This window comes from Bombina bombina, chromosome 4 (genome assembly GCF_027579735.1).
Source record: "Bombina bombina isolate aBomBom1 chromosome 4, aBomBom1.pri, whole genome shotgun sequence".
Taxonomy (NCBI): domain Eukaryota; kingdom Metazoa; phylum Chordata; class Amphibia; order Anura; family Bombinatoridae; genus Bombina; species Bombina bombina.
Genome location: NC_069502.1, coordinates 1,148,262,470 through 1,148,270,607, shown reverse-complemented (window position 1 = coordinate 1,148,270,607; position 8,138 = coordinate 1,148,262,470). Strand labels below are relative to the sequence as shown.

General features: G+C 36.4%; 1 non-coding gene across 1 annotated transcript; it reads right to left on the bottom strand.

Annotated features, from left to right (window-relative positions):
* Positions 1-1,243: 1,243 nt before the first annotated feature.
* TRNAS-GCU (transfer RNA serine (anticodon GCU)) lies at positions 1,244-1,325 on the bottom strand. Its single transcript has one exon. It is a non-coding gene; the product is annotated as a tRNA-Ser (tRNA).
* Between the last annotated feature and the right edge of the window lie 6,813 nt (positions 1,326-8,138).

Genomic DNA, 8,138 nt, shown 5'->3' with positions numbered 1-8,138 from the left:
TTTTGGAAGAAAATAAGGGCGACTAGGGAATCGACAAATTTCACATAGGAAATGGCCAAATTATGGGGAAAAACACTTTATTTTACAATTTGATACAGTTTGGTACAACAAAATTCTTCATACAAATTATCTTCATTCACACAGTCCTCAACAACAAATCTCTGAATTCTGTTTCAGTGGGAGTAACAATATTTTTTTAAATTAAAATTTTACAAGTAAAAAATAAGGGAGAAAAATGTTCTAAGAGCAGATAAATAAGGGAGCCAGGGGAACTGTAAAAATGTTTTGGGCTGTAAATAAGGGAGGGTTGTCAACCCTACTTCAAAGTGTTATAATTAAAGGTCCATAATAGTCAAAAAAATACTATACTTTAATTCTTTAGATTAGAGCATGCAATAATAAAACTATCGACCCTACACTACTATGTGTTTAACCCCAGCAAAGTGGTTAAACACATAGTAGGAGTGCAGATCAGGACCTGTGCAGCACTGCTGGTCCCGAGTGGAACTTGCCACTGACCCAATCAGCACCACTAGTCATACAACTCAGTTGTGCAACTAGTGCTGGTCATTGGATCACTTTGCAGGGGTTAAACACATATTAGTGTAGGGTTGATAGTTTTCAAAGAACAAGCTCTAACGAATGAGAGAATGTCACAAGAGAATGTCATAATAAGAGAATGTCACAAAAGAATGTCATAGTAAGAGAATGTCATTTTTCAACTATTATAGCCATTTAATAAGCATTTTTTTTTTTATACCAAGTGAAAAAATGCTTTACTCATAAAAAAAAACATTTCCCTGACAAGTTTCACAAAAGATCAGTGCCTACATTTTTGCTGTAGCGTTGTCCAAAAATGTTAATTTTGCAATTAAAGGCACAGTGTGCTTCTAGCAGCAGATTCTTACTGAATACTCTGCAAATGTGCCCAGAGCATACCAGCCAATCAGAGCAAGGCGTATGCACTGGAAGCGTACAGTCGTATGCTGTGGCATTTTGCAATTAATTTTTGCTGACTATAAACCTGTGTATTTTTTATTTCCTTAACTACAGTATGATTGTCATAAAATAGGTAACTGCAACAACGCAATAAGTTATAAATCGTTATATGGATTAACTATAAATAAAACTTGCAACACTCGACTAAGATTTCTACATTCTCGTAGATATTCTTTTAATATAATTTATAGTTTACGTCCATGAAAATAAATTTCAGCAAATGTAATTTTAAAGCAAAAGCTATCGACGAGGATGGGATTCGAACCCACGCGTGCAAAGCACAATGGATTAGCAGTCCATCGCCTTAACCACTCGGCCACCTCGTCTTTTCTATCTCCTCCCCCTTCCAACTTCTATACATTAATTTATATACAACGTGTGTCACTAATGTATAAGTTCGCATTGTGAGCTATTCGACTTTCTATGGATATATCATATGTGGAACCTCACTATCTTATTAATAGCATTTTGATTATTTTTTTTTATAACTTTATCAAAACTTCTCAAATTAGTGATGTAATAGGAACTAATATATATATAAATATAGGAACTAATATATATATAAATATAAAGTGTTTATGTATGATAAAGTATTTATGTATGTAATGCCAAATGACGGAAAAGGCTCTTTTGATTTTATATGAGCTGCGAAACTTCATAACGTTATATGGTACAAAGGGTAAAACAATTTTAATTATTGGACACTAGATGTCGCTATTTGAATGCTTTTAGAATACTTTGCGGTTGCCATTTACTGAAAACAAACACGGAAGACTCGGTGACTATTAAATAAAAATGTAATATTAGATTTACAGTATACAAAAACATTTTCTCAAAATACTTGTTTATTTCTAATTGAACTCGTCTGGTTTCCTCACTCACAGTGAAAAAGCAGTTGGTACCAGATAGATTTGGGTGCTACAATAATTATTCCTTAACCATTGTGGGCAACTGAAATCTGAGGGAATGGCTACTAACTATTATGCATGTAAATCAAAATGTATAACTAAAAATATATGCAACAAAATATATTTTCCAGATTAGACATATGAGTAATGTAAAATGACTATAAACACTTTTAAGTATTTGTTATAAATGTTAATGATGCAAAATAAAGCAACTTTACAATATACATTTATTACTTATTTTGCATCCTTTCCTGAAAATTAAGCATTTTTTAATTTTGACAACCCTGCCACATACCTGTCATTAATTGCCTTTAACAGAGATTATCAAGTAAGGATCTGCAAAGCAATGGTGATTTTGCTAACATCATGGCAGTGGTTAGCCTTTCCTACTCATGGATAAAGTCCTGATTGGCTCCTTCATATAAGGTAAGTGGTCAGTGTAATTTGGCTATTGAAAAACCATTGCAGCAAAAAAGGTGAAAATTCATTCCAAACATTTTCAAATGTACCCAGTATGTTTGTATATTGCAAGGTGGCAAAAAAATCTTGTAATTACAGGGTGTTTAGTGTCCCTTTAAATTAGAGGCACAATAGGAGAGCGATTACAGTGATTATAAAAGTCATTTGAGGCCACATTATTTGTGTTTTTATATAATTATTATTCTTATATAAGAGCAGATGAATTTTAGTTTTTGTTTTGGATCTCACAATGTTTTTTGATAGAAAGCTGGAAAGTACATTTTCTAAATACTGGTCCTAGGTGGTGCTGGGTTGTGCTAGGCACAACAATCGCTTTTTAGTCATGAGACTGGCATTTGGCCATTTTTTACATGTGTTTTCTCTACCCAGATAAAGAAAATACCTAAAAATGAAAGATAATTTATATATATGTATAAATATATATATATAGAGTATATACACATATACAGGTAGCCCTCAGTTTATGCCGGGGTTAGGTTCCAGAAGGAATGGTTGTAAATCGAAACCATTGTAAATTGAAACCCAGTTTATAATGTAAGTCAAAGGGAAGTGAGGGAGTTAGGTTCCAGGCCCCTCTCAAAATTGTCATAAGTAACACCTAATACATTATTTTTAAAGCTTTGAAATGAAGACTTTAAATGCTAAACAGCATTATAAACCTAATAAAATAATCACACAACACAGAATATATAATGAAACTAAGTTAAATGAACAAAAACATTTGCTAAACAGCATTATAAACCTAATAAAATAATCACACAACACAGGCTTTACTTGCATTTTTTTGCAAACATTTCTTTCTATGCATTCCAATCTGGACTGATTTATAGATAGGAAGATCTTGTTGCTTTGAAATCTGCTTAATAGCTCAGGTCTGGTTAAACTGATTAATTTCAGCTTGCTTGGTTTGCATATCTTTGCTGGAACACATGCGGACAGCTCTACCTACTGGCTTTTTTAATCAATGCACTGCTTTTCAATAGCAGTCACATGACTGAAAAAAAAAGGTTGTTATTCTGAAACGGTGCAAATTGAACCGTTGTAAATCGAGGGCCACCTGTATATGTATATATATATATATATATATATATATATATATATATATATATATATATATATATATATATATAAAAGAAGCATTTAATAAAAAATTGTATATATTGTTCTTGTATATGAACAACCTTGAAATGAGCAGTGCTTTAGCTAGACAGAGATGTAAAAGTTCCAGAAATTTTCCAAATTTTTTTTCCTGTTCCTCACCCCCCAGAAAAAGACGTGAACTATAAGGAACCTCTTTTGCCAGTACATGAGAACAGGCAATCCCCATCCAAACTATAAAAAAACGGAGAAACCACCAACATAAAACTAAGAAGATTATTTTGTCTCCTTAATTAATACTGATTCATAGTACCTAACAGAGAGAAAGCACTCATTTCCATTAAAGATACACTCCAGACCCCTAAAGCATTTCATCTAGGGGTGTTTAGGAGGTCCCATTTAGTCCTGTTTTATTATAAGTGCCTATTTCATAAGAAGGCACTTTAATAAAACAGGATGGGAATGCCTCCCTGGCTATCAAGCTGACAGCCAGAAGGGTTTCCTCTCTCAGTAAGGGCTCAATTTATTATCCACGGGCGGACAGGGGCGGACATATTCACCCCTGTCTGCCAGGCTTCTCTGGCGTGCAGAAATCCGCTGCTCACATTTACCATTACACACAAGTGCTCCCGTGAAACCCTGCCCGCACACAGCCAATCACACTCGGGCAGAAGCTGTCAATCTCCCTGGGCGGAAGAGACCGGGGAGATTGAAATTCTCCATCTAAGAGTTGGAGAAGAGGGCAGAAAAGCAGCGGTTTGATGACCGCTGCTTGATAAATCCTAACGGCAGGTTCTCTTGTGCGAACCTGCAATTGAAGTTTAGAGAAGGGCTTGAAAAATAATAGTTTTCTTGTAGTGAGCTTTCTCATAGGGAAGCATTGACCAAGCCAGTGAAGTCAGATATATTAAACTAAATTATATTGACAGTAACAATCATTTTAAATACAAAACATGAGTATTGCTGGGCACCCTATTAATGAGCCATTAAAGGGACAGTCAAGTCCAAAAAAAACTTTCATGATTCAAATAGGGCATAGTGTGATGCGGGAATCCAGACGTGGACCCGTTGCTCAGTGTGGCTAGAGGGATATGGCTGTACTTCACAGACGAGGCCCATAATAGTTTTGCTGTTTCTCTCGTCCAGAGAGGTTTTGCCTGGTATTTTGGGGCTGGACTGTACTGTTAAGTCAGTATCAGACTGATATGCTTCAGGAAAGTTCTTCTCTGTAAAAGGCACATGCTGAGCAAAAATAGGCTGCTTCTTGGGTGGTAACTAGCCATAGAACAAGCTATTGTTTGTTCCCAGGTTGAGCGCATCTCTTTTTATTTATGCAAATTATGACACATAGGGAAGTCTCCCTAAGTGTGATGTGGGAATTCAGACGTGGACCCGTTGCTCAGTGTGCCTGGAGGGATATGGCTGCACCTCACTGACGAGGCCCATAATAGGCCGAAGCGTACGTCTAGGGTTTTGCTGTTTCTCTCGTTCAGAGAGGGATTGCCTGGTATTTCGGGGCTGGACTGTACTGTTAAGTCAGAATCAGACTGATATGCTTCAGGAAAGTTCTTCTCTGTGAAAGGCACATGTTGAGCAAAAAGAGGCTGCTTCTTGGGTGGTAACTAGCCATAGAACAAGCTATTATGTTATTGTTCGTTCCCAGGTTGAGCGCTTCTCTCTTTTTATTTATGCAATTCTGGAATGACATTTCCAAATAAAGAAAGTGGTATGTGCAATATGACCATTGAAAAACAGTTGAAGCAAAAACAGTGTTACTCTATTCTTATAACATTTAGGGGCCCATTTATCAAGCTCCATATGGAGCTTGAAGGGCCGTGTTTCTGGCGAGCCTTCAGATTTACCAGAAACACCAGTTATGAAGCAGCGGTCTAAAGACCGCTAATCCATAACCTGTACGATCGGGTTGATTGACACCCCCTGCTAGTGAATCTGCAGGGGGCGGCGTTGCACCAGCAATTCACAAGAGCTGCTGGTGCAATGCCTAATGCGGAGAGCGTATTGCTCTCCGCATTCAGCGATGTCTGTCGGACATGATGCACGGATCGGATCTTGTCGGACAGACATTTGTTAAATAGGCCCCTTAGACTCTGCTGATATGGTAATCTATTGGAAGAATAAAACTTTAACTTGGATCTAAAATGTTGCATTGAAGACTTTTAAAATGAATCGCTGCTCTAAAGTCTTGAGACTACATAGTGAAGGTTTCAGGACACTATTAGTAAAGTGAGTGAGATTACACCATTATATCCCCTACAATGAATTACTGTTTACTTGGCTGTGTAGGGTTTCTTTGTGTTAGGAACCATAAAGAGTTTCCCAGTTGAATGAATTTTGCAAGCCCCTCTATAGCTTCTAGGATTCCCTTCTGGAACTCTTCACAAGATATCTGTGACTACATCTTCTTATATACATCTCACTAACCACCACATATTCTGTAAAAGGATCAGCTCTCCTAAGCACTGTATCCTAAACTGTATTCTTTGTATAATTAGAGGGTTCACAGGGAAATTGCTTCTGTTAAAAGTTATGTGCAAAGAGTGAGAAGACAACAGTTGTACTATATTTGGTTGTGGTTTTACAGTGCTGACGAGAGACTGTGTATTTTTGGTGTATATTATTTTTAAACTTTTAGTAAGGCGTTACGTGGTTACGTGACAGGCCCAGTGCTAACCCCTGTGTGTGGTGCATTAGAGACATAGGGTAATACCAGCAGACATTTAAAGAGAAAGTCTAGTCAAAATTAAACTTTCATGATTCAGATATATCATGCAATTTTAAGCAACTTTCAAATTTACTCCTATTATCACATTTTCTTCATTCTCTTGGTATCTTTATTTGAAAAGCAGGAATGTATAGGAGCCAGCCCATTTTTGGTTCAGCACCTCGGTACTGCTTGCTAATTGGTGTCTAAATGTAGCAACCAATCAGCAAGTGTTACCCAGGTCTGAACCAAAAATTAGAAAGTTGCTTAAAATTGCATGGTCTCTCTGAATCATGGAAGTTTAATAATTACTAGACTTTCCCTTTAATCTGTTTAACTTTTCTGTAGGGGCGGGAACCAGAGTGCACATTTAACTCACCCTTACAAGTGCTTTTTACTGGGGAAGCCATATTGAGATATTTTAAGTGACAACTGCACAGAGGCAACAACGACAGTGTGTTCTGAGCTTCCTTGAGATGCAGATGTTTTTCAGGAGTATTTGGTAACTTCAACAATGTTCCCTTCAAAGCTCTTGAAATTGATGCAGCAAAGCTGTAAAAAGCTGACTAGAAAATATCACCTGAACATCTATTTGTAAATATTAAGATATTTTACCTCAAATTTCCTAAGTATTCACACCCCACTGTAAAGAGATTTTAAGCAGCCAGTCAGGATGCTTGCCCCAGGACTTCATAGGGACCGTGCATCTGGCATGTGCAGGCACACTCATATTATTTTCCTATTAAGTTTAATTGTAGGAGTTTGGATTTCCACTGGCGCTTATAAATTAAGCTAGGATTTATGCTACCATTATATGTGTAACTTATCTAAGTGAAATATTTATAAGTGATTCTGATTTTTATCAGGTGTAAAAACAATAGTATCTAAGTGTCTCAGACAACGGATATTTAGGATTTAAGTCCTATGTGTTGACTGGTATAAAATATTTTCTTAATGTTTTATAAAGAATAATATTACTAAATCTGTAATTACTGATGAAGTGGATAATGTTCGTGAATAGGTTATGAGGAGTAAATAAGTGTAAGTGAAGCTAGTGACGATCCAATTTACAGTGATTAAAAATGGATATAACTATATCCAAAAAATAAAGAAAGAAGTAGAAGTGTTAAAACTATTTTATTAAACTAAATTTACTATCAACAATAAAACTTCAGGATTAACTAAAAGATATATGGCAAATAAAACAAATAAAAGCAAATAAAACAAGGGACGTCTCCCTATGAACTTTTTTCAGTAAGTCGAGTGACTTGACAGTAATGGTCTCTGAATATAACTTGATAAACAAAAAATGCCACCTTGGGATTAAAGCAAGCTGTAAGGTACCTTACAAATGTCTGTTGGTAATCGTGTAAGTGCCGATGTTCTGTGAGCTTCCTTCTCAGTTTTGTTCCTTCACGGCTTAACGTGAGATAACAAACAAGCCTCCATTCCTGATTGGTGGTTAGGGGTCACACCTCTCTTAGGATAGGCTGTGACTGTGCACGCTGGATGTTTAGCGTGTTCAGATGTAAGTGATCTTTTTCAAGATGTGAGTGATCTTTTTCAAGATGTTTGAACTGCAGCTGTAAAAAACTTTTTTTCTCCTTCTGCACTTTGGTGTGCAGTGTTGGGGATCCACTGTTAGAAAGAAAAGCTGTGCTCCACTTTCTCGCTGATCAGATCCTTGGTCCTCCTTGTGGTTTTGGCTCCTAAATCATGAAAATTAAAGAGTCCACTTGAGGGGCTGGATCGCAGCTTTTTTGGAGTTGGTAAGACTTTCTTTAAACGTGGTTGTAGAAAAGTGGTAGTAGAAAAGTCTGGAGTAAAATCTACGCGTTTCACCCTCTGGGGGCTTTATCAAGATCTTTTAACACTTCTACTTCTTTCTTTATTTTTTGGATATAGTTATATCCATTTTTAATCACTGTAAA